The sequence below is a fragment of the Jaculus jaculus genome, chromosome 4 (assembly GCF_020740685.1).
Source record: "Jaculus jaculus isolate mJacJac1 chromosome 4, mJacJac1.mat.Y.cur, whole genome shotgun sequence".
Classification (NCBI taxonomy): domain Eukaryota; kingdom Metazoa; phylum Chordata; class Mammalia; order Rodentia; family Dipodidae; genus Jaculus; species Jaculus jaculus.
The window spans coordinates 73158425-73181145 of NC_059105.1; the positions used below are offsets into that span (position 1 = coordinate 73158425).

Consider the following 22721-nt stretch of genomic DNA (forward strand, 5'->3'; position numbering starts at 1 on the left):
ATATATTGTAGTTATACTTGGACTTACACATTGTTGCTAGAATCCAAAATAAATGTCATTAAAACAAAATCATATGTGCATGTTTTTCTTTCAGTGAGAATATCATTTATGAAGGTAAATCCATTGCATCTCTAATAGAAACTGGCCATCTTATTTTTTTTTCTTTTTATCATGTCCTTTCTTCTTTTCAATGCTGACAGCTTCAAATGTCTTCTGTAACAAGCTTTCCTAAAGAAAAATGATGAGTGTAATGAATATAAATGTCCAAAGGAATTCATTAAAACCCACAGTATGTTTGTGTAGGAGGAATAAATTGGGACATAAAGTGATAATATGCAAATTTTTTTACCACAGAGTCATGTCCTTATTGTTCTAGCATTGAAAGGATAGCAGAGTTGTGCTGCTAAATAAGCATGATTCTCCAAGTCTCCTTAACCTGTAAGGGCCTCAGGTTTCCTATCTGTAAAATGCAGGCTAGTACTATTTCATTATGTAGTAGTAAAATTAGAATCAGAACCTTCCCCCCCCCAACCGAAGTAACTAGAGCAATGCTCAGCAACATAGCAGGATCACAAGTAGAAGTAGATGGCACACCATTGGCTGCTAAGGATGGTGAGACACCTAGCCATAGTGCAATCCACATAAATGTTAAAAATTATAATATATCATCTCTTTCATATGAGTGACTATAAATATAGTATCCAGAAGAGTCTCATGCTCCTTACTGGAAAGAATAAATATTTAGTTATATGGAATGAACATAAAATATTAAAAATTAACTACTTTTATGGGCTTGAATTCAACCAACGTGCAATAATCAAGACACATGAATTTACAAGTGTTTGACCTGTTCCAACAAAAACCGTTTGGGTAGTTTTCCTCATATTTAGTGAAATCATTTATATAAATATTTTCCTTTAGCTGTGAGCATCAAATCCTTTTGACGGTTTTCAAGTACTACACAGTAAGCACAGTGGCAACAATGTCGGCATATTGTTTCAACCATTGGTATTAACATAATGGCATGTAAAGAATTATAACATGTTCCTAGGAACCTCTGTAATGATAGTTGTCATAGCCACTCTGAAAAATAAAATAAATTAAGTCCTTCTATAATCTATATCACTAGCTAAAAGGCACAGAAAATTTCTATAGCAGAAAGCTAAATTCTTCCATGCTACAGAAAAAAAAAATAGTCCATAATTCAAGCAAGGTGGGATATAAGAGTCCTTGGCAATCTCTCTCAAGGGGAGAAGAAAATACACCCCAGCTAGAGCAGGAGGGGCCTTTGCTGAAATAGCATTTGATGAGTACAGGAGAGGAGATATGAGTGATTGATAATTATAGGCCAGTGACAGAGCAAACATGCTTCACTTAACTTTATTCTTTACTACTCTAAGAGTTCTACTTATATGAAAAATTAATCTGTTGGTGAAAAAGCTACATTTTAAGAGATTTGAGAACCATATAGAATATTTATGTTATATAATATAGCTTGAATATCCCCTAGTATTTTATATGCAACATGTCATAATAAACAATGGACCATAATTATATAGAAAATATCAGAATTTGTTAACAATTTTGAAAATCTAGGAGAAATGAGAAAAAAAAAAACCTACTCTTGTTCCAAATAGAATATTTGCTAACATTTCCTAATTTTGAGATTACTCCTATATAAACAAAATATCTTCAAATTACTTGTAATACTTATTTTCTGAAATACAATTCTCTAAAATACTGTCATAGTTTATTTCTATTTCCAGCAATTTATAAAATGTAGAATTTAGTTAAAGTTTTCATTAAATTATAATTATTTAAAGTACTTTAAACTTAACTTCTATGTGCTAATTTAAAGAAAAAATTTTTTTTTTAATTTATGACTAGCCCCTCAGGTGTTGAACCTCAAAATTTATTCTTTGAATATTTTTTATAGAGAAACTAAGTTTTTATTAACCACAAAGGTTTTAAATTCAAGGCTGCATTGACTAATATTTATTCCAGGGTAATTTGAAATCTTCAGTAAGTTCGTTTGTGTATTTATATTTTACCAGCTTACAGAATTTCATCACTACATCAAAGTAAAAAAAAAAAAAAAAGTATAGGATTTTTCCAGAAATATTCATTAGATTATACCTTTTTCAGAACACAGAAATTATACAAGTCACTTTTTGTACAATAATATTTGGCAATGTTGTTAAGATGCAATGGCATTTCATTTATAAAAACCATCTTCAATTACAAAAAAACCCCAAACACACCCCAAAAACATAGCCAAAAAAAAAAACCCTCAGAAACTCCATTGGTTTTAATCTGCTTTTATAATTAGCCAAGATAGTGGCTAAATTATAAGATATTTTAAGATATCTTGTCTATACATTTCTGGTTTGGTAGGAGTTAGTTCTCTGTGTCTATCTCCTTCACTCTTGTGCTGGTACCAGGTTCAGCAAGAAAACAGCACTCTTGGTTATTTCCCCAATTATTCCTAGTTTCAGCTTAGGCCCTTTTGAGGTTTAATGGCTACCAAACCAGATATCCAGAGACACAGAGTCTCCCAAGACTTCATCACTGAAGCAGGTCTAAAATGAGCTCAACATGGCTCAGGAAAATTTGCAGAAGACAGGGTGGAAAGAATGTCAGAGCCACATGTTGGGTCATGATACACAGAGACATTGCCTCCTACCCATAACTGATGGTTAACCCCACAATGCACAACCCATATTCCCCAACAAGGAGGGTCTCTGCAGAGGGAGGAGGGCAGAGAGGAGGCTAACAATGTTACCAATTTGACTGCATTCACTGAGTACAAAATTAATAAAAAAAAAGTATATTTTACCTATGCAAAATGTTTTAATCCAAGCAGATTAGTCCATTATAAGTTTAATCTTGATCAAACTTTCTAAGAATGGGCAAAAGAATGCAGCCAGCCCTTGTACCAGTAGCCCAGCTCCAACAAAGTTCTCTGTAGTCTTTCTTTCTTCCTTGAAAGTTCATAACCAAAGCCTCCAAATACAATTCTCTCTGCATGTTGCATTTTCAAACTTTCACCAAAATAGTCCATAAAACTTGGGTTACCCCTCTGGAAGGCATCTTCAGTTGCAAGTACCAAATGCTTGCTCATTCCTCCAAAACAAAAATTCCAAAAGACGAAAATCCACATGGTGACTTTCATCAGGCAGCAACAACTCATTCTTTGGTACCAATTTTCTGTCACAGTCAGCTTCATGTTGCTGGGATGATTGACCAAACCAGGCACAGTTTATGGGAGGAAGGGATTTATTAAAGCTTACAGGTCTAGGGAAAGATGGAAGAAGCCGGTCCGTTTCACAGATCCACACAGAGAGAAATACCATCACCAGCACCATAAGCAAGTACACTCTAGGAACCCCAGGCAGAACTCTAGCACTCTACATACCTTTGGGCTGGAATTTAGAAGATCTGACCCAGTAACTCTGGGCTGGGCCACAGGATACACCAGCATTGATACCCTCCCCAGCCAAGCAGCTGGAGAACTAAGTTAAAAGCTTTAATAAACTACTGAATCCACTGGGATTATCCATTGAAACTGTAACAGGGTCTTACAATCTGTTTCTGGTGAGCAGTCATAATCTTAATCTAATTATATGTTTAAAAGTATAGGATGTTCTTTTCCCTGGTTACTGTGCTATTCATGTCCATTTTGTGCGCCCTATTCTTGGCATAAAGTCACCTTATTTAATGTACAATCATAAGACAAAGAGAATCAACACTCAGAAGTGATATTTCCTCAAGGTCACTGAGAATATGAAGTATACCTGACCCACTCGTGTGTTAAAACAAATCCAAAGATATAGCAATGTACCCCAAACACTTCATAAAAGTGTTCATAAAAGTGGATCATAAACTGGGTGTAGTGGCACACACCTTTAATCCCAGCACTTGGGAGTCAGGGGTAGGAGGATCGCCTAGAGTTTGAGGCCACCTGAGACTACATAGTGAATTCCAGGTCAGCCTAAACTAGCATGAGTCCCTACCTCAAACAAACAAACATACAAAAAAAAAAGTGGATCATAACATATTTGCATATTATTACATTTAAGGAAGGATACAAAGTATATGTACCTATTAAAGTAACTCAGCATATTTCATGCTCACAGAAGACACAATATTTTTGATTCAGAAACAAAAATAAATTGACTGGAAGTAGTAGCCATAGCTGGAGTATTATCATGTTTGTGTTGGTTCCTGTTTAATGTGCTTAGATTGCCATAACAAAATGCCATAGAATGGTTATAGGCACATGCAACAGAAACTTATTTCTAATACTTACAGTGGTCTAAGATCAAACTGCTGGCCAACTTGGCACCCAAATATTGTTCCTTTCCTGGCTTATAGATGGCTTCATTACTGCATCTTCACAGGAGAAACGTTTTGTCTGGTTTATCTCTTCTGATAAGACTACTAATGTGTGTGTAAATACACAAATCCACATATAACATATATTACCTGGTGACTTGTTCATGCTAATAACTTTGCTTCCCTCTCTGCATTCATTCACTAAGACTGTGCATTTTACTAGCTAATTGGAATATAAATCCTTAGCCTACCTCTAATGTCCCTTGCCAGCCTCTAATAACCTGTCACCCCAATCCAATTTGTCATTTTTTTCTCACCTCTTTAAAATACAGTACATTGATTTCTTTATTCCATCTCCCTAAACTCATTCTTGTCACACTTCCAAGCCCTTGTCTCGGCACAGCACCTAGAAAAGAGTTTATACAACTGTGCTATTTCTGAAAATATAAATAGCTTGAAAAATTTGTGTCACTTCCCTGCTTGAAGCTCTGTAATTTGTCTTCATTGCTTTTTTGATAAATTCTAAGATCCCTAACAAGTATTTTCAGTGCTCTACACTATTTTACCAACAAACAAATTCTACTCAGCCTGTGACCCCCCTACCATGACTGATTCTCTTGCCTTTCGCATTGCCTCTTTATCTTGTTCTGTGTGCTTCAATATCGAAAGACTTCCTTCAGGTTGTATGGTTTTAAAACAAAAATACAGTGAATGCTTATATTAACCAAAATAACAATGAGAGAATTTCCAAAGAATAATGCCATTTATGAGAAATAATGGAGCATTACATTGAGACTACATATGCATAACACTGTGAGTACACACAGACAGACTTTGAGGCAAGGTTTTAAAGATAAAGCCAAAAGGATTAAATAGTATATTTGTAAATAGCAATCCTTAAGTATAGGCTTAATAAGGGTGCTGCTACTACATGAATAAACAGAAGGTTTCTAAGCAAATATCTTTGCATTAGACTTGTTTTGTAGAAGACTATGGTAGCTTTCCTATTAAGCTGTGATCTGGGAGAGTCTTTGGGAATACTTTCATCAATTTTGTCCAGAACTCTTCCTTTATATATATTTTGATCAAACTAATACAAGTAATTCCATTTTGATTCTCACACCTTCACACTTAAGTAGTCCAGATGCTCCTACCTTCTTTCCTGGAAGAAAGAATAAGGTTTTCACACAATAGGATGAATGTATACATGGACTACTCATAGAATGAGTAAATATAACTGACATAATTACAAGGACTCAGTAGATCTAAATGCAAGTACAAAGCAAAAGCAAGTAACATCAGGTAGAAATAATAACTTTATAATAAGAGCAAATTTATGTTTCTAGAGAATTTCTTCGTCGAGAGTCACCAAGGTTTCCTGCTTCAACAGTGCTTGAACGGAACCCGGAGCTCGAACCCGAACCCCGGCCGGCGTCTCACAGTCAGAGCCCTTCGCCAGCACCTCGCAGCACCCTCGGATCACCCCGAGGCCTCCGCCGCAGCAGCTCCAGCACCGCCCGTACAGCCGCAGCCATGACCACCACGTCCCCCTCGCAGGTGCGCCAGAGCTGCCAGCAGGACTCGGAGGCTGCCATCAACCGCCAGATCAACCTGGAGCTGTACGCCTCCGTCTATCTGCCCATATCTTATTATTTTGACTGTGATGATGTGGCTTTGAAGAACTTTGCCAAATACTTTCTTCACCAGTCTCATGAGGAGAGGGAGCACGCTGAGAAGCTGATGAAGCTACAGAACCAGCGAGGGTTCAAAATCTTCCTGCAGGACATCAAGACACCAGACCGTGATGACTGGGAAAGTGGGCTGAATGCAATGGAGAGTGCATTCCACTTGGAAAAAAGTAAGAATCAGTCACTACTGGAACTGCATAAACTAGCCACTGAGAAAAATGACCCCCACTTGTGTGATTTCCTTGAGATTCATTACCTGAATGAGCAGGTGAAATCCATGAAAGAGCTGGGTGATCATGTAACCAACTTGTGTAAGATGGGAGCCCCTGAATCTGGCATGGCGGAGTATCTCTTTGACAAGCACACCCTGAGAGACAGTGATGAGAGTTAAACTGACTTCTCCAAAGCCATGGAGTGACTGACTCCCTGGTCAGGAAAGCAGTGCATGCACATTGGGACTACCTTTACCTTTTCTAAAAGTTGTACCAAAATATCTGCTTAAGGTCTTTCATTTGTACCATTCCTTCAAATAAAGAAATTTGGTACCCCCCCAAAAAAATATATGTTTCTATAAGAAGAGGATTCTTTTTTAATTTTATTTTTATGAGAGAGAGAGAGAGAGAGAGAGAGAGAAAGAATTGGTGCACCATGGCCTCTACCCATGCAGTTGAGCTCCAGACACATGCACCACCTTGTGCACCTAGCTTATGCGGGTTCTGGGGGATCACACCTGAGTGAATAGGCTTCGCGGGCAAGTGCCTTAACTGCTAAGTCATCTTTCCATCCCAGAAAAAGAATCCTTAATGTCTGTATTGCTTACTCTGAAGTTGGATAATTCTTTGTTCTGATACATTGTGGGATGACTAATCATATTCTTGCTCTCTAGGCTTTAAATATCAACAGACATCTCTTTGTCATGAGTTATTCAGAAAATACTGTCTCCTTTTTCTTAGGAACAAAAATCTCCAGTTGAGGACAGCTGCTACTGGTGTTGCCAATGCAAGTATAAATTACATTTTAAAAATTTATTTATTTATTGTTATCTTAGAGAGAGGAGCGAGGGAGAGGACTAGCACACCCGGGCCTCAGCCACTGAAACTGCGCTCCGCATGCTTGTGCCACACTTGCTAATAAGTGCAGAGAGTAGCCACAGAGGCAGGGTCACGTTTCAGTTAGAGTTTTGTGCTTTGTCTTAACTTGTCCCTTAAGATAATTAAATAAATTTTATAAAGGGGAAAATATATTTTATTAAGATCTAAAGTATTTCAAATCACCATTTTATTGTGATTGAAGGTATTGTGTTTCATTAAATGTGAATATCCACGTTTAGATTTTTCTGATACTTTTGGTGAAAAATAGCAACTCCTTCCTCAACTTTCTCGAGATACAATTTCATCTCCAGCAAGGAACTTACCAAGAAGACTTTGATTTAAATGGGTGTGCTAATAAGTGGGTGGAAATTCTACTTGGGAACAAGAGGCAGCTACAGACTTCTCAGGGCCTGAAATACTCTGTCGAGGCATGCTTTTTGAGATTTCATTACCTGTTTTCGTGGGGGGAGGGGATTACTTAGAAGCATTTTATTCTCAACTATTTCATTCTGATGTGACTTAGCATTAGTTATTTCACTTTGACAGTTTTGACCAAAGTCTTAATAAAGTTGGTCCTGAAGAAATCTGTGAAAATATTAAAATAAGGACTCTGAGAACATTCTTTACTATTGTCAATAGAAATTATGGCAAAAAATGTTTCAGGCAACATTTCAGAACTCTGGAAGTTAGTTAAAGGTGAATCTAATCAAGGAAAATGGCTGACTCTCAATAAGAATAATAAGACCAATAGTAGCTTTAGAAACCAATATAACAGTGAAATCCTGAAGCCTACAACCCTCTGGAAGGACAGATAGGTTTGAAGCTAACATTGATCCATCTGGTCATTCCTTGGAAAACACATTTGCAAGGTTATCTTTTTAGCCTGACTTAAAAGCTCAATCAAGCCAGACAGACAATCTGGGAGTGTTTACAGAGCGTTAACAATGAAGCTATGAGAGGAAGTGGTAAGAATGAGAACAAATAAGGTGATTAACATTTTTTTTTAAGAAAAGCTATGGAATGAGATGGCCATGTATATTAGTAAAGTTTTGGTTGCTGGGACAAAGTACGTGACAAAATCAGTTTAAGAGAGGAAAAGTTTATTTCAGCTTACAGTTACAGAGGGTGGAGCTCATCATGGAGAGAAAAACATGGCAGGAGCAGGGAGCTGGCTACACATCGTCATGTCAAAGGGTGGTATATAGGTGATAAATACCAAATGCTTAACTAGCCTGCTCGGTTTTAGTTTTAAGTGTTTTATTTGTTTATTTGGAAGGAGAGAGAGAGAAAAAAGAAATAATTAAGTGAGAATGAGGGAGAGGGAATGGGCATTCCAGGGCCTCTTGCTATTGCAAACTCCAAATGCATGTGTCACATTGCACATCTGGCTTTACATGGGAACTGGGGAACCAAATTTGGGCTATCTTTGCAAGCAAGTGCCTTTAACTGCTGAGCCATTTCTTCAGCCCAGACTTTATCCTTTTTATATAGTCCAGAAATCCAGTCCATGGGATGGTGCTGCCCACAGTTAGGGTGGGTCCTCCCACGTCAACTAAACTAATCTAGAAAATCCCACACAAATATTATGACAGATTTGTTTCCATGGTGATTCTAAATCCTGTCAAGTTGACAATCAGAGATTAACCATCATACCATACTGGATTTTATAATTTCCCAACACGCTTCTAGGAATTAGTAAATCCAAATGCAAGCACTGGGCTAAACTGTGCATGCGTTCTAAGTTCACACCTCTGTTTGAACTTGAAGCACTATATAAACAGAATATGGAGAGTTATGAACTTGCATGGCTCCTAGACAGTAGGCATATCCCCTTCACAAAGTCTGCGAGATCGATTGGTCCTGGGTTTCTAAAGAAACATCCATGTCCACACATGTTAAGGAAGCAAGACAGAACTAATTAAGTCACTGAAAAAGCAAGCAGCAGCAATCATCAAAACAGAGAGGATCAATGAGCACCCAATGGGGAAGGAGGAAGCTGATTGCACAAGCTATTGCACTATATTATTTGAAATGGCCACATTTCCAGCAATCAATTGTGGCATGGGCTGAAGAGATAACTTAGTGGTTAAGGTACTTGCCTGTGAAGCCTCACAACCCAGGTTTGATTCCCTAGTGCCCACATATGACAGATGCACAAGGTGGCACATGCATCTGGAGTTTATTTGCAGTGGCTAGATGTCCTGGTCTATCCTTTCTCTCTCTCTCTCTCCCTCTTTGTGTGTGTGTGTGTGTGTGTGTGTGTCAAATAAGTAAATAAATAAAATATTTAAAAGGAAAATAGAACAAATACACAAACACATAAAAAATGAAACAAAAGGGCTGAAGAGATGGCTTAGTGGTTAAGGTGTTTGCCTGCAAAGCCAAAGGGCCTAGGTTCATTTCCCCAGGACCCATGTAAGCCAGATGCATAAGGTGGCACATGTGTCTGAAGCTCATCCAGCAGTGGATGGAGGCCCTGACATGCCCATTTACTCTCTCCCTCTCCCTCTCCCTCTCCCTCTCCCTCTCCCTCTCCCTCTCCCTCTCCCTCTCTCTCTCTCTCTCTCTCTCTCTCTCTCTCTCTCTCTCTCTCTTCCTACCTCCCTCTCTCTGTCTCTTTCTCTCAAATAAATAAAATTTAAAAAAAATTAAAACAAAATCAGCCAATGGTAAATGTACCTAGGTAATCCCAAATTATTTATATATTAGACCATATTTGAACTATTTCTGAATTCTAGGTTTTAGTAATTAAGAAAAAGTATATCCTAAAAACCTATTTTAAATATTCTCACTAAACTAATGAAATCATGTTTAAAGAGCTCTTTTCACATAGAGAATAGCAATAAATAGACACATATTTTCTAAACAGACCAAAACTGTGTTAGAAAATTATAATAACTAAACTGAGAATTTATTAGAGTGCCCTGAAATCAGATTTTAACTGGTCAAAAAAAAAAGAAAATTGAGGGCTGGAAAGATGGCTTAGTGGTTAAGCACTTGCCTTTGAAGCCTAAGGACCCCGGTTCCAGGCTCAGTTTCCCCAGATCCATGTTAGCCAGATGCACAAAGGGGCACATGCGTCTGGAGTTCGTCTGCAGTGGCTGGAGGCCCTGGGGTGCCTATATTCTCTCTCTCTCTCTCTCTCTCTCTCTCTCTCTCTCTCTCTCTCTCTCTCTCTCTCTCCCTCTTTCTCTCCATTGCTTTCAAATAAATAAATAAATAGAATAAAAATAAAAAGGCATGTGATCAGGTAGAAATTTTAAAAAACATAAAATTGTGACAGTGAAATTAGGTCAATTAGAATTATCTAATTTAAGGACTAGGTAGATAAAAAGAATGAAGAAAACTAAACAAAGCTTCAGACACTTGTCAAAAGTCACCAGGTATAACAACAAATAACTTATAAAGGTTGCAAAAAGGAGATTTGGATAAATAATAGATAAATTTTCTTAGATTTGGTGAATAGCATGAGCCTACACATTCCAGAAGCTCAATGAAGTGTATGCAACATAAATTCAGCAACAAATCTAAGCTCATGATCATCAGACTGTCAAAAACCAGAGACTAAGTCAGCATCCTAAAACTGAAAGACAGGACTCATCACATGCAAGGAATCCTTAGTAATATTAACAGCTTATTTATTTAACATTACACATATCAGGGTTAGTCAGAGGGCAGTGGAAGAGCATGTTAAAGCACTGGGAGACAGCCATGACTTCTATACTCTGGAAACCAACTTTGAAAAACTTTAGGGTAAATTAGCACATTTTGAATATGTGAAAGCTGAAAAAAATCTATTGCTAACCTTTCTATAATGTAAGTAATAATGCTGCAGGGCATACTGTAGTACATAGTAACTTGAAACTACATAAAGAAATAAAGAGCACTGATAAAATTAACCATAATAAATATATGTGAAAATGAATGTTCACTGGCATCAAAAAAGCCTACATGTCAATGCTTCTAGATTCTTGATTCATAATAGTCTCCCACAAGAAATAACCTACTTCTGCACCAAAATTATAACATTGTAGTATAGGTATCCAACAAAATATTGTGCAGGAATAAAGTCAATTTATTTATGTATCCAACAGCATGCAAAATTTCATAAATAGAATAGTGAACAGGAATTAGCCTGAAGATTGTGCATTGTATAAAGTGAATTATAAAATTTAATAGCAGGCAAAATTTATTGAAGGTGCTAGAAGTCAGAAGAGTGGTAACTTTGGCATAGTAACTGATACAGGAGAGAGGGAAAGAACTTTAGAATTTATGAATGCTTTATATCTTACTCTGAGTTTTTTTTTACACAAAATGCAAATATGCACTTTTGTTATGTACAGGTTTCTCACTGCAGTGTGTATTTATTATACCTCAAATAGTGGCAAACAGCTTTCTAGTTACAGAAGCTCAATTCCCAGGCAATACAACTGTGACATCATCTGATCATTTTCTTACTGGCCTCTTTGGTTTTACTCATGGAAATTTCTTGTAATTTCTATACAATTAGTCTTGAATTAAGAAAAAAAATTACTAAAGTTTTCCCACTGATATTTTAGACCAGATTTTTTTTTTTTTCAAAATGCCTGGTTATCTAGCTATCAGGCACCACATGGACAGTAGATGATTTCCCAGGAGTCTCCTGGAACTTTGCCTGTAGCAAAAGTTGGCCTTTGAAAATAATTTTGTTTCCTTTTGTTTTTCCTGAAGCCTTCCAGAGAAAACTGAAAATGGCTAGAAACTAGAAGGGAAATTTAAAAAAAAATCAGGAAGAGTCATTAAGCTTGAAATTTGTGTTTGTACAATTTAGATAATATTTTAATTCTTTTATGTGAGAGTAATTTTCTGTAATCTAGTTAAACAATGTTTTCTACTGCACTGGTAGTGTATTTTGCTAATGACACAAAGATTTAATATATTAATATTTATCTTCAGAGAAATGGCTTGAAATTAAAGATGCAATTTTTACTCTTTTGCCAACTTACAATAAGTGTACAGAATGTTCTTACTGCTTGGAGAATTCATTCTCTTTATAAGCTACCTTAGACTGCAAATAAACTAATATACACAACTGGAAATATATTTGCACTTTTCCCAATATTAAAAAATCCTCAGCTTTTTGTTTTTGTTTCTTTTTAAAAATTTATTATTTTTATTTATTTACTTATTTCACAGAGAAAGAGGGAGAGAGACAATGGAAGTGCCAGGGCATCAAGCCACTCACTGTAAATGAACTCCAGATGCATGCACCCCCTTGTGCATCTGGCTAACGTGGGTCCTGGGAAATCAAACCTGGGTCATTTGGCTTTGCAGGCAAATGCCTTAACCACTAAGCAATCCCTCCAGCCCAGTTTTTGTTTCTTATATAAGCATTTTCTCCATCAGTAAGTAGTTTTTCCAACCTTGGAAATATAACCCTAAACTACCTACTTCCTCTCCTCTGTACCACCTTCATTCTAGTCTGTCACTACTGGTGTCACTGGTGTTACCGTCACCACTTACCTATTCTTTTGGCTTCCCTTTTGATTTTCTGTTGCAGCCAGCACATGCTCAACACAAACCTGGAGTTTTGCAAAACCCTGACCTCAGCCAGCTTGAAGTAAATGAAAACCTCTAATGGATTTATTCCATGAAAATGTTGATGCCCACACACAGTTGCATGTCGCCTCTTCCATAAGTATAAATTTACAACAGAAGTCCTGAGAGAACGTGATGACTACTTGATGAGAGAGGGACCTATGGAGGAGCTTTTCTGGGCCCTCCTTTGAACATAACATCTACCTGGGCTATGCTTTTCTGATTTTTATTTTTATATTTTTTACTTTGTACAGGTTAGTACCTGCAGGCATGTACCTTGATGCCTAGTGTAGAGATTAGAGAACAACTATTTGGTGTTGGTCCTCACTTTCCACCTCCTTTAAGGCAGGGTCTCAAGTTATTCATCACTAGTTTCTCACCTGGCTTGTTGGCCTGTGAGCTTCTGGCAAATTCTCATGTGTCTGCCTCTTTTCTGGCACATAGATGAGGCTAGGACTACAAACACCAGCCACAGTGTCCACCTTTTTATGAGTATGCTGGGGTTCCCAACTCAGGTACTCATGCTTGCACTGAAAGCATCAAGCCATCTTTCCAGTATCTGCTTTGCTGTTTTTGTTTGCTCCATATAATAAAAGTAAATGCCCATCTAAACTCAGCCCCTGATCAGATGATGACAAGAGATGTGACTATCAATGGTATGCTGGAAACTATTTAGTCCCCAGGTCTCCTGAAGGATAAAGTATTATTTGCATATTTATTAAGTTTTTGTTGCAATACTGGGTGTTGAACCTGGGATTTCAAATGTGCTAAGCTATAAAGCTTTTATTTGTAAAGTGATAATTCCTGTCATGCAAATACATCAAGTAATCCACTTGAAGTTGTTGGGTGTGAAGAATGGAAGCTGCCCTTCTCCAGCTGACCCCTGCACATCTACCCTGTGCCCACAGGAAAGTAGAGCTTTTTATATTCAGTCTCTCTTATCTTAGTTCAATGCTGTGAAGTTGATTTATTTGTCACATGTCAGAAATAAGGAAGTATTCTTGGGTAAATTACTCAAGAGTACACATCATGAAAGATGTAATGCCAGAGTTCAAACTCAGATATGTCCAACTCTAAGGAATTGCATCTTTTGTTGTTTTCGGAAGGTAGTACTCAAAAAGAGCCAACAGTAGCCAACAAAACAAGCACAAACAACAAATTAGAGTTTTGTTAAGGGTTGAGCTTCTTAGCATCATGGCTATCTTTTTATGAAAGATATGTTTTAATAGAAGAAAAAAATCAATAAATCGGAAAAATCCAGCATGAAGTGAAGCACTGTTGTTTTGTTTCATTGGAGGGGGCTCTGTCAACACCAATTTAAAATAATAAGTTCAAAGATGTGATCCCTGGTTGGTGTTCAGATAATTACTATATTTATGTTGAGTAATTTTCAGCTATTAAATGGAATACAAAGTGGCAAGTGAAGATAGGAAGCTTTGACTCTTAATGTCCCCTTTCCTATATATTTGTAGTTCATCCTTTAATCACTGATGGGATATAATGGTTAACTACTAAATGCATGAAATAGAAGTAATCCTACCTGCATAATGCATGCCTAAATAACCAAAACATTTTGAAAATTTTTCATACCTTATACAGCATAAACTCATCCACAGAGAGAGAGAAGGGTGGTGGGGGTGCAGAATTTGTCTCATTTCCCTTCCCAAATATCACTGAAGTGAAGGAAGAAACACAAACAAACAATATCATTCATGTGAACTGAGCACAGGGATGTATGTCAGTAATCCCAGCACATGAGAGACTGAGCTAAATGGTGTGAGTTTAAAGTTAACCTGAACTATTTAATGAATCAAAGCAGGTTTGTCACTATCTTTCTCTCACACACATATTTTTCATGCTAATAATGAAAATGTAAATGATGACACCATAGACGAGAAATTTCTGTGAATCTTCAGAATACAAAAGATTGACCAAATCCTATTAAAAGAAAAAGCCAAGGTAAGAGAATCCCAGAAAGTCAGCTGCCATCATATCACTGGGAGATCAGTGAATTGCTGGCTGGTTATATGATTTGGGTTAGTTCTTTTCTGTGTAAGCATCCCACTGCTTTCCTACTCCTTGAACTTACACAGAAACTGATACCTGTATACTTTTGTTACTGCTTAAGGTACCATACTTTTCACATAGATTTATCCTTGAAATGCCACTAAGATTTTGAAACTGTTTTTTCTTAATCTGAATAAAGTCTTTCTTTCATTTACATGTTGTTATTTTCCAACTCCATTTCTTATTTTTCATTCTCCGAAATGCTTCATGTTGTCTCTTGTATCTGTTCTCTAGATTCTCTCATCTTTCTCTTATGTCTTGCACTTTTCCCTGTCTTTGTTGTAAATCATTTCTTCTTCTTGACATTGTCATTACAGATGTGGCTGTGAGATATATCTGGACTTTTACCTTTTTCAGGTTATATATTTTATTTTATAATTAAGAATCATGCTGGGTGTGGTGGCGCATGCCCTTAATCCCAGCACTCGGGAGGCAGATGTAGGAGGATCGCTGAGAGTTCAAGGCCACCCTGAGAATACATAGTGAATTCCAGCCTGGGCTAGAGCAAGACCTTTGAAAAACCAAAAAAAGAAAAAGAATCATGACTTAAAGGATTTTCTTTTTTGTACTGATGTTTTTATTACATATATATATATATATATATATATATATATATATATATATATATATATATTATTACTAGGAATGGTCATATTTTGTATGTACCATCCTTTCCCTCCTTCCTGTTCCTTTTGTGAAGAGGCCTTCCTCACCAGGGATGCAGGTCAACCCCATGGATATTGTGGGTCATGCACTATGGGGCAGCAGTCAGTTATGGGAGAGAGGCAATGTTTCTATGCAAATGTCCCAACTTGTGGTTCTAACAATCATTCTGTCCCCTCTTCCACACAATTCCCAGATCCATGTTGTGAGCATTTTAAGTCTACTTCAGTGATGAGCACTTAGGAGCATACAGATATCTGGTTTGGTAGGTGTTGCATGTCCTCAGTATCTTTCTCTATCACCCTTGTGCGGATAGCAGCTTAACTGAGAGCACAGCATTCTTGCTCATTTCCCCAAATTCTCTGTGGTTTCAGTTGGGGATGGAGTGAAGAGTGCTGGGTTGTTTATATCCTAAACTCCAATTCCCATCTCAAAAAGAGGAGCAGTTTCTCCAACGGATACTGAAGTCAGTACCAGTTAAATGGGATAGCTACTATTAATTTACAGAGAATTATAAGGATTTAGTTAATGGGAGCTTGACAATAGAAAGCAGAATCATTATCTGGGTATGATTCTGGCTTGTTTTCCAGTTCCAGATATGGTTTCCTTTCCACTGAGTGGATCTGTTAGCCAGTCCAAGAGCAGTTGGTCACCCACGATGGCTGTGTGCCACTGATGCACTGTGTGAGCATCATGAAAGATTGTTTGCTTCTGAATAGCTTAGACTTTTTATTGTTTGGACAGATGTTGGCCACTTTCCCCTGGTAGCTCGTGTAGCACCTTGCAACACTAGATGGGCTAATTATCTGTGGACTGGCTCTCCTCTGGATTCCCATCATGTCTCTCCATCATCCATGCTGACAGCAATTGGTGTCTTCAGCAATAGGATCTTACCATTAATCTCTGTTGGGTAATCAAGTGCTCAATCAGAAGTCTGTCTTATTTGTTTTGAGAGATCTTATATGTCTCTCTAGTCAACAGCTCATTGTGGATGTAGACCACATCCTGGTACAAGGGATTACAGGCCAGCACCAAGGGAAAAGACAAAAAGCAAAATCAAGAGAAGAAAGAGAAATAGGAGAAATTTGAGGTTAGGATTCATCTCACTCTCTCCAGGTCCCTTTGATTCAGGTGCTCCCTCTAATGTTTGCTTGAGGGTTCCACCTTTTAGTCTGATTTCCAGGATATAGGATTATATGGTACCCATTCAATTTGGGCTCAGATTTTGTGTCCTCCCCCCCACCCTTTCCATTCCCCCAAGCCCTGCCATCCCTGTTGTCCAAGCCTTAAGATGCTATTCAGTTATGTCATCAACTTGAGCTGACCTGGGTTAGGAGCTGCAGATGATTGAGATCATGCAATGACTGTGTTTCTGTGATTGTGTAAGTTCACTTAAAATTATCTTTTCCATGTTTGACCATTTTTCTACAAATTTCACTGTGTCATTTTTTTTCTCACTGCTGAGTAGAATTCTATCGTGTAGATATACCACATCTTGGTCATCCATTTATCCAATGATGGGCACCTGGATTGATTCCAGTTTTTCACTATTATGAATTGAGCAGTTGTGAACATATTTGAGCAAATATCTCTGAACTGAGATGTGGAACTTTTAGGGTAAATGCCCAGTAAGGGAATAACAGGGTCTACTGGTAACTGTATATTCATCCTTTTCAGGAGTCTTCAAATTGATTTTCATCAGCATACATTCCCACCAACAGTGAATGAGAGTTCTTATTTCTCCACATTCTTGCCAACATTTGTTTTCAGTTGATACTTTAATTTTCTTTAATGCTTGCTAGCCTTATTGGGGTAAAGTGGAATCTCCCAGTTGTTTTAATTTGCATTTCCCTAATGGTTATGGATGTTGAACATTTTCTTAAGTGTGTGTTAGCCATTTGTAATTCTTCCTCTGAGAACTCCCTCTTTAGTTCTCTGCCCTACTTATAGATACTTATAGATAGAGTGGGTTATTTGATTTTTTATTGTTTAGTTTTTTGAGTTCTTTATAGATTCTAGATATTAGGCTTCTGTCAGTCTTATAGCTGGCAAAGATTTTCTCCCATTCAGTGAGTAATCTATTGGCTCTGCTAATGGTATGTTTGTCTATGCAAAAGCTTTTTAGTTTCATGAGATCCCATTATTTGAATGCTTGTGTAATTTCCTTGGCTACTGGAGTTTTGTTCAGGAAGTATTTCCCCAGTCCTATATCATGGAGTATGCTTCCTATTTTTTCTGCCAGTAGTTGAAGTGTTTCCAGTCTTATAATGAAGTCTTTAATGTATTTGGACTTGATTTTTGCATATGGTAAAATGAATGGGTCTATTTTCATTTTTGTACATATGGTCATCCAATTTGTCCAACACCATTTGTTGAAGATGTTGTCTTTCTTCAGCCTACATTATTGGCACCTTTGTCAAAGATCAAGCAGCTGTAATTATTTGCCCTAAGGTCTAGGTCTTCAATTCTGTTCCACTGGTGTGTGTTTCTGTTTTTATTCTACTACCATCTGTCTTTTTGTGATTATGGATTTGGCTTTATAATATAGATTTAGATCAGGTATGGTGACACCACCAGAGGTGTTTCTTTTTCTGAGGATATGTTTGGATATCTGAGACCTTCTGCCATTCCATATGAATTTTGAGATCATTTTTTTTCAGTCTCAGTGAGGAATGATTCTGGTATTTTTATTGGTATTGAGTTGAATCTGAATATTTCTTTTTGTAGAATTGCCATTTTCACAATATTAATTCTACCTATCCAGAAACATGGGAGGTTCTTCCATCTTCTTAAGTCCTCCTCTATTTCTTTCTTAAGTGTTTTTATATTTTTATTATATATTTCCTTCACATCCTTTGTTAGTGTTATTCCAAGGTATTGAATTTTTTTTTGTTGCTATTGAAAATGGGGCAGTCTCACAGATTTCCTTCTCTGTATATTTGTCCTTTGAATATAGGAAAGCTAATAATTTTGTGCATTAATTTTGTGTCCTGTCACTTTGCTGAAGGAATTTATCTCCTTTAGAAGTTTTAAGATGGAGACTTTCAGGTCACTTATATATAGGATCATGTCATCTACAAACAGGGCTAACTTACCTTCTTCCTTTCCAATTTGAAATCCCTTTTATTCTTGGGCTAGTACTTCCATACTATGTTGAAGAGCAGTAGTGAGAGTGGGCACCCATGTCTTGTTTCTGATCTCAGTGTGGACTCCTTGAGTTTTTCCCCATTAAGAAGTATGTGGGCTTTAGGAGTTTTATATATAGCCTTTATTGTGTTAAGATATAAATCCTCCATGTCTATTCTTTCCAGTGTTTTGATCATGATGTGGTGTTGTATTTTTTCAATGGCCTTCTTGGCATCAATTGAGATGATCATATGGTTCTTATGATTCAGTTTATTTATGTGGTTTACTACGTTAGCAAATTTCTGTATGATAAACCATCCCTGCATCCCTGGGATGAAGCCTACTTGATCAGGATGGTTAATGCTTTTGATGTGTTGTTGAATTCGGTTTGCAAGGATTTTGTTTAGGATCTTTGCACCTAAGTTCATTAGGGATATAGGCCTATAATTTTCTTTTCTTATTGCATATCTGGCTGGTTTTGGTATTAGGGTGATGCTAGCTTCATAAAAGGAGTCAGGGAGGACTCCCTGGTCTCCGATTATGTGGAACAGTTTGAGAAAAAATTGTTTCAGTTCTTCTTTAAAGGCTTGATAGAATTCAGCTGAGAAGCCATCTGATCCTGGACTTTTCTTTTTGTTTTTTGACTACCTTTTCAATCTCCATGGATATAATAAGTTTGTTTAGAAGATTAATCTGCTCTGAGTTTAGTTTGAGTAGGTGGTATGTGTCTAGGAATTCATCCATTTCTTCCAGATTATATCATTTTGTAGAGTGGAGGTTTTGAAAGTATGCCTTGATGATTCTTCCAATTTCATTGATGTCTATAGTGATTTCTCTTTTTTCATTTCTGATTTTGTTAATTTGAGACTTCTCTTTTTTTGTGCTTGATCACTTTGGCCAGGGGTTTGTCAATATTATTTTCTTCAAAGAACCAGCTCTTCATTTCATTGATTTTTAAAATTGTTTTCCTAGTTTCCAAGTTATTAATTTCTGCTCAATCTTGATTATTTCTTTCCATCTGAAGCTCTTTGGGCTGGATATTTCTTGTTTTTTTCCAGCACCTTTAGATGGACAGTCAGTTTATTGATTTTTGACCTCTCTGTCTTTGTAATGAAGGTATTTAGAGCAATGAATTTTCCCTTTATGACTGCCTTCACTGAGTCCCATAAGTTTTGGTAGGTTGTGCTTTATTATCATTCAAATCTAGGAATTTTATAATTTCTTTTTATATTTCTTCCACAATGCCTTCATTGATTAAAAGTATGTTGTTTAGTCTCCAGGCATTGGTGGCATTCTTGATGTGTCTCTTATTTTTAATTTCTAGCTTTAAAGCATTGTGATCTGACATGGTGCAGGAAGTTACTTCAATTTTCCTGACTTTATGAAGGCATGTTTTATGGCCTAATATATGGCCAATTTTGGAGAAGGTTCCATGGGCTACTAAGAAGAATGTGTATTCTGTAGAGCTGGGGTGGAAAGCTCTATAGATATCCATTAGGTCTAGTTGATCTATGATGTGGATGAGCTCTATTATTTCCCTGTTGATTTTCTGCTTGGATGATATGTCTATCAATGATAGTGGAGTATTGAAGTCTCCAACTATGATGGGGTTGGTGTTTATTTTTGTTTGATTGTCAAGTAATTTTTGTTTTATAAACTGTTGTGCCCCCAGTGTTTTGGGCATATATACTTATGATTGTGATGTGTTCATGTTGGATCATTCCCTTGATGAGTAAGAAGTGACCTTGTTTGTCCTTTTTGATTACATTTGGCTTGAAGTCTATTTTATCAGATATTAATATAGCAAAACCTTCTTCTTTTTTATTTCCATTTGCTTGGAATATCATTTTACAACCTTTCACCCTGAGGAGGTGTTTATCTTTAGTGGTGAGGTGGGTTTCTTGAAGACAGCAGATAGAAGGATCCAGTCTTTTGATCTATCCTGATAATCTGTGTCTTTTGATGGATGAGTTAAGTTTATTAATATTTTAGGTTATTACTGTGAGGGTTGAATTAGTCCCTGCCATGATTAGGTGGTTTATGTGGTTGGGTGCCTACTTGTGTTATGTACTGTTTTGAGCTTGGTATATTTTGGTTATTGTGATCTTCTTGTTGGCTCCTGAGATTGGTGTTTGACTCTTCTGTGTGGAGTATTCCCTCAAGTATTCTCTGTAGGTTTGTCTTTGTGTTCATATAACTACAGAGTTGACTCTTTTCATTGAAAGTTTTTCTTTTACCATTTATTATGAGGGATACTTTTGATGGGTAAAGTAGCTTGGGTTGGAAGCCATAGTTTTTCAAACTTTGAAGAGTTCCATTTCAGGCACTTCTGACTTTCAGGGTTTCCATTGAGAAATATGATGTTATTCTAATGAGATTGCCTTTGTATGTTGTAAATTTCTTCTCTCTTGCTGGTTTTAATACTCACTCTTTTTGTTTTCATTGTTAAGCATTCTAACTATGATGTGCCCTGGAGAGTTTCTTCTCTGGTCTTGCCTGTTTGGTGTTCTGTGGGCTTCTTTTATCTAAATGGGCATCTGTTTTGCAAGATTCAGAAAAATGTCTTCAATAATTTTGTTGAGTATGTTTTCCCTGCCTCTGGCCTGTATTTCCTCTCCTTCTGGTATGCTCATGATCTGGATGGTTGTTCATTTTAGTGTGTCCTGCAGTTCTGTTCACTTGATATTTTTGAACTCAGCAAAGTTTTGGCCTCCCAGTCAATTCCTTATGTCCTATCTGCCAGTCAGGGGATCTGTCTTCTACATGAGTAACTCTGTTGGTGAGTGGTTCTAGAGAGGTTTTCACAAATTCCATTTGGTTTTGGTTTTCTTTGTGATGTTTTGTATAGTGTCCATCTCTTTTTTGAGGTATAATTTCAATTCAAATTTTGATTTCCTTTATGCTTCTTGTAGTTCATTCTTACATTTGATCAAGTCTTCATTAAGCTTAATCAACTGGTTGTTGAGGTTGGTCTTCCATTTCTCGACTTACCTTCAATTTATTCATAACTCTTTGGAGGGTTCTAACATTTTCTTCCCTCAAATTAAGCTTACTGTCAAAAGCTGAATGCTCTAGGAGATGATTCTGTTCAATTTCATTGATACAATTGTTGATTCTTAGACAGTTTCTTTTTTTTTTATAGTTTTTCCAGGGTCTTGTTGGCTGCTGTGTTTTCATTTTGGGAATGAATTTCTGTTGGTTCCTCTATGATTTCACTGGAGATTTCTGAAGTAGGACTAGGCATCTTTGGTGGAGACCTCTCACTTTTCTGACTTTTGTTGTCTTTTTTGCATTGTTGTCTACCTATTTTAGGAAGAATCTTTATTTTATTGAGGAGAAAGCAAGTTTGCGTCCTTTGGTCTATTGACCCTCTCACTCTGGTGAACAGGGATGTTGATACTTGCTGTCTAGTTAAGAGCAAACGGCCTAATTCCACAGTGCACATAGGAATCAGGCCTCCTCAAGCAAGGCACAGTGGGCATTACCAGGACCAGGTGACTAGGAGGAGTCAGGGAACAGGGATCTGGCCTACTTCATGCTGAGCCCTCCAGGACATGGACCAGTGCAGGCAACCTAGACTGAGGAGGTGAGAGGAGCCCACACACTGACCAGGCAGGGTACTCAGACCCAGGTGGTAGGAGGGGATAGAAATGGGTCTGGCCTACTCACTCCAGACTGCCATGCCCACCCACACACTGACCAAGGAACTAAGACTTGGGCTGTGGGAGGGGGAAGAAATGGGTCTCACTCACTCCAGACTGCTGAGCCCCTATTTTTTTAATATACCAATTTTCAAATTTTATTCCTGTCATCAACAGTCAGTGAATACAATTGTAAACAATTAGTTGGAATTAGAAATCCTAAAAGTACAAAGTCAGAGTGCAAATAAACTCTTTAAAACTCTCTGTATTCCCGTTTCTTCCCTACTTCAGTAGAGCCTCTGTTTTTAATATTTTATATAAGTATTTGAGAGAGAGAAAGACAGAAGAAGAGGCAGAGAGAATGGGCACACTAGGGCCTCCAGCCACTGCAAATGAACTCCAGACTCATGCACCCCCTTGTGCAAATGGGGGTTCTTTGGCTTCTCCAGGCAAACGCTTTAACTGCTAAGCGATTTCCCCAGCCACCCCCCCTCTATCTCTCTTTCTCTCAATCTCTTTGTCTCTCTTCCATA

The 22721-nt window shown here is 37.3% G+C and overlaps 1 pseudogene; it reads left to right on the plus strand.

Moving 5' to 3' along the window:
* Nucleotides 1-548: 548 nt before the first annotated feature.
* Nucleotides 549-6436, plus strand: LOC101608558 (annotated as a pseudogene).
* Nucleotides 6437-22721: the final 16285 nt, after the last annotated feature.